The sequence below is a fragment of the Arachis ipaensis genome, chromosome B9, assembly GCF_059453495.1.
Source record: "Arachis ipaensis isolate K30076 ecotype BB chromosome B9, ASM5945349v1, whole genome shotgun sequence".
Classification (NCBI taxonomy): domain Eukaryota; kingdom Viridiplantae; phylum Streptophyta; class Magnoliopsida; order Fabales; family Fabaceae; genus Arachis; species Arachis ipaensis.
Window position 1 is genome coordinate 91,519,163 of NC_142444.1, and position 5,018 is coordinate 91,524,180.

The 5,018-nt window shown below is 41.4% G+C and overlaps 1 non-coding gene across 1 annotated transcript; it reads right to left on the minus strand.

The window, feature by feature from the left end:
• Positions 1–1,996: 1,996 nt before the first annotated feature.
• LOC148545449 (small nucleolar RNA R71) lies at positions 1,997–2,103 on the minus strand. The gene has a single exon (XR_015901106.1). It is a non-coding gene; the product is annotated as a small nucleolar RNA R71 (small nucleolar RNA).
• Between the last annotated feature and the right edge of the window lie 2,915 nt (positions 2,104–5,018).

Below are 5,018 nucleotides of genomic sequence, written 5' to 3' on the forward strand. Positions count from 1 at the left end.
AAGTCTCTGCCCACTTCACACTTTCTCTCTGCATGTAAAGCCAAGTCCAATGAAGAAGATAACTGCTTCAAACTCACGATCCAAAGGCCCATACCCAAGACTTGAAGAGCCAACTAGAAGATCAGAAGAGTAGTATATATAGGAGTAGCTTTGAATTATTTTGGGGAGTTGTAAATTATAGGGAGCCTCTTGGCATAGAACTACTCTCTGTATTTTACTTTCTCTGCACTTCTAGTTTCATCATGTATTCTCCATCTTTGTTTTCATTTTCCAGAGCTATGGACAACTAAACCCCTTTCATTGGGTTAGGGAGCTCTGTTGTAATTTGATGGATCAATACTAGTTTTCATTATTCTTCTTCTATCTTTTCTCTTGATTTAACTTGAAATCTTTCGATCTTCATCCAATTGGGTAGTTATCTTGAAAAAAAAGCTATTCAAACTTGGATCTCTTCTGAACCTTGAAAGAGGAATGAAGAGATCATGCTAGAAATGCTTTCTCATGCTAGACCAAATTGGGTTTGGATGGATATGTGACTATAATCCTCTCAACACTTGATTTGGGAAATGCATGTGGTATAATTAGTGACCATACTTCATCTCTTCTCATGAGCAATTGACCAAGGAATTGGCTATTGATCAAGATTTGAGAGATTGAATTACAAGGAATTGTAATTCGATCACTTAAGATTGCCAAGGAGATCAATGAGTGCATTGATTGAGGAAGAGATGAAAATGAAATTGATCCGGAGAATGCAACATCTCCTGAGCCCAATGAACTCCCCATTTCTGATCTTACCCATTCTCTTTAATTTCTGTCATTTACTTTTATGAGCAATTACCCCATTCCCATTTAAGATTTTGCAACTTACTTTCCGTCCTCTACATTCAGCTCTTTATTTCTAGCATTTACTTTTCTGTTATTTACTTTCCCGCCATTTAATTTTCTACAATTCTCAACTCAAATTCTGATTCGCTCAACTAGAACATTCCTCTAATTAAAGTTGCTTGATCAATCAATCCCTGTGGGATTCGACCTCACTCTATTGTGAGTTTTTACTTGACGATAAATTCGGTACACTTGCCGAAGGAAATTTGTTATGAGACAAGTTTCCACGCGTATCAAGTTTATGGCGCCGTTGCCGGGGAATGATTGTGCATCAACAATGATTAAATTGGAGGGTAACTAGATTGAGCATTTTATTTTTGTTTGATTTAATTTTCTGTTTGAGTAATTTACTTTCAGTTTTAGTTAATTTCTTCCCTTCCCCCTACTTTTTCGTTTTTAGTTATTTACCATTCATTTCACTAACCCACTAACTGTTTGATATATTGCATCACTCACACTAACAGTCATTCTGACAGAAATACTTTCTGCATCTATTTTCCTTGCTTGCGCTTTGTTGGTTGTATGATAGGGAGAAGAAGCGGGGCTTCAACTTCCTTTGATTCTGAACCTGAGAGGACCTTCCTTAGATTAAGGAGGGAAGCAAGAGGAAAGAGAGTAGTTGGTGATGAGGAAGAGGAGGAATACTTTGAACCAAACATAGATGAAAATATGGAGAACCATCATGAAGAAGAGGCTCACAACCATGGCGGAGGAGGTCGAGCAAATCATGCTGTGGAGGATAGAAGAGTTTTAGGCTCTTACATCAATCCAAACCCAGGAAACTGTAGAAGTAGCATTCAAAAGCCAACCATCCATGCCAACAATTTTGAACTAAAACCACAGCTCATCACCCTTGTTCAGAACAACTGTTCGGAGGAGGAGGTGTCCAAGAAGACCCAATCAACATCTAACTACCTTTCTAAGAATATGTGACACAGTGAAGTCTAATGATGTTCATCCTGACGCCTATAGACTGCTCTTATTTCCATTATCACTCAAGGATAAGGCAGCCAAGTGGCTGGAGTCTTTCCCAAAGGAAAGCTTGACAACTTGGGAAGATGTGGTGAACAAATTCTTAGCAAGATTCTACCCTCCTCAACAAATCAATAGGCTGAGAGCTGAGGTCCAAACTTTCAGGCAACAAGATGGTGAGACTCTGTATGAAGCATGGGAGAGGTTTAAAGACCTAACAAGGAGGTGTCCACCAGATATGTTCAATGAATGGGTGCAGCTGCACATTTTCTATGAAGGGCTCTCTTATGAGTCAAAGAAGACCGTAGACCATTCATCCGGAGGATCTTTGAACAAGAAGAAGACCATTGAGGAGGCCATAGATGTCATTGAAACTGTAGCAGAGAATGACTACTTCTATGCTTCCGAAAGAGGGAACACGAGAGGAGTGATGGAGCTAAACAATGTAGATGCTCTGCTGGCTCAGAACAAGCTCATTACCCAGCAGCTGGCTGACCTCACCAAGAAGATGGAGAGGAACCAAGTAGCAGCAATCACTACTTCATCAACAACCCAAGAAGGAGTGAATGAAGAAGCAGAGGGTAGTCAAGAGCAAGCCAACTACATTGGGAATTCACCTAGGCAAAACCATGATCCATACTCTAAGACCTATAACCCTGGATGGAGGAATCACCCAAACTTTGGGTGGGGAAATCAACAAGACCAAGGCCTAGATCAAAGATGTTCAAATCCCAACAACAATGCAGCCCACCAACATTTTACATCTAGACCATATCAGCACCCACATAACCAACTCTCTCAAAACCTTTACCAAGGCCAAAATAACCCTCCTCATCCTTCCACCTCTAATCCCAATCTACCATCATTTGATGACAGACTCTCAAGGATTGAGAATTTACTTGAAGGCATAGGCAAAGAGATTCAAGACAGTAAAGCGTTCCGAGAAGAAGTGATGTCCAATATGCATAATCAGGATGCTGCCATCAAGAAACTTGAGACACAAATTGGCTACTTATTCATGCAAATTTCCAGCCACAACCTTCACAGCAATACTGACTCAACACAAAGGGAGGAATGTCAGGCTATCACTCTTCGAAGTGGGAAGGAATTGAAGGAAACCCCCCAGAAACCACAAGAGAAGGACTCAGATAAAGATGAAGAAGAGCAGGATGGAGCTCAAGTTCCTACTTTGAGTTCACAAAAAGGGGAAGGAGTACTGAAGCCAGACGTACCAAGAGTCCCATATCCTCAGCAATTAAAGAAGAAGAGGGATGACAACCAGTTTTCGAGATTTTTGGAAATCTTCAAGAAACTACAAATCAACATACCCTTTGCTGAAGCAATAGAACAAATGCCACTCTACGCCAAGTTTTTAAAGGAGCTAATGACTAAGAAGAGAAGCTGGAAGAACAACGAGACTGTGATATTAACTGAAGAATGTAGTGCTATTATTCAGCACAAACTACCCCAGAAATTGAAGGATCCCAGGAGTTTTCAGATCCCTTGTATTATAGGGGAAATCACAGTGGAAAAGGCTCTTTGTGACTTAGGAGCCAGCATCAATTTGATGTCGGTAGCTATGATGAGAAAGATGAAGATTGAGGAAGCTAAACCAACAAAGATGGCCCTACAATTGGTAGGCCGATCGTTCAAGTTCCTGCATGGCGTCGTAGAAGATTTGCTGGTGAAAATCAGAGATTTTATCTTCCCAGTAGACTTTGTAGTGCTGGACATGCAGGAGGAAGCCAAGGCTTCCATCATCCTGGGAAGGCCATTCTTGGCCACTGCTGGAGCTGTCATTGATGTACAAAAAGGAGATCTCACCCTGCGATTACACAATGAAAAGATGACAATCAATGTGTTCAAGGCGATGAATTACCCACCAGAACAATTGGGGGAATGTATGAGGTTGGACTCACTTGAAGAGGAAGCGTAGGAGAATTTTGAAGAAGAAGAGCCCGAAAGGTTAATAGAGGAAGAGTATACATCAAGTGAAGAGGTTGCAACAACAGAGATTGGCATACAAGATGCACCAAAGGAAAAGGATGAAAAGATAGAGGCACCCAAATTTGAGCTCAAAGCACTGCCACCCACACTCAAATATGCATACTTAGGAAAGAATGAAAGCTACCCGGTAATCATAAACTCATCCCTCAGTCAAGATCAAGAGGATGCACTACTCCAAGTATTGTTGAAGCATAAGGACACCATTGGATGGACCCTTGCTAACTTGAAGGGAATCAGTTCAGCCATATGCATGCATAAGATACTGTTGGAAGATGATGCCAAACCATCCATTCAATCCCAGAGAAAGCTGAACCCAATCATGAAGGAAGTGGTACAGAAGGAGGTTATGAAGCTATGGCAGGGAGGAGTCATCTACCCAATCTCGGACAGCCCCTGGGTCAGCCCCGTGCATGTCGTGCCCAAAAAGGGAGGAATCACTGTAGTTCCCAATGAGAGGAACGAACTAATTCCTACAAGGACCGTTACAGGATGGCGGATGTGCATAGACTATCGGAAACTCAATGAGGCTACACGAAAGGATCATTTCCCCCTCCCTTTCATGGATCAGATGTTGGAAAGACTCGCAGGACACGCATATTACTGTTTTCTTGATGGTTATTCAGGATATAACCAAATAGTGGTTGATCCCAGAGACCAAGAGAAAACTTCATTTACTTGTCCATATAGAGTGTTTGCCTACAGGCGCATGCCATTTGGGCTGTGTAATGCACCTGTGACTTTCCAACGCTGCATGCTTTCCATCTTTTCAGATATGATAGAGAAATTCATTGAAGTTTTTATGGATGATTTCTCGGTATTTGGAGATTCCTTCCCTAGTTGCCTACATCACCTCGCCTTGGTATTGAAAAGATGCCAAGAGACCAATCTGGTCTTGAATTGGGAGAAATGTCACTTTATGGTGACAGGAGGAATAGTCCTTGGTCACAAAGTTTCTAACCAAGGCATTGAGGTTGACAGAGCTAAAGTAGAACTTATTGAAAAACTGCCTCCGCCCAGTGATGTCAAGGCAATTAGGAGCTTTTTAGGGCATGCGGGTTTTTACAGAAGGTTTATTAAAGATTTTTCAAAGATAGCCAAGCCCTTAAGCAATCTCCTTGTAGCTGATACACCATTTATCTTCAATGAAACAT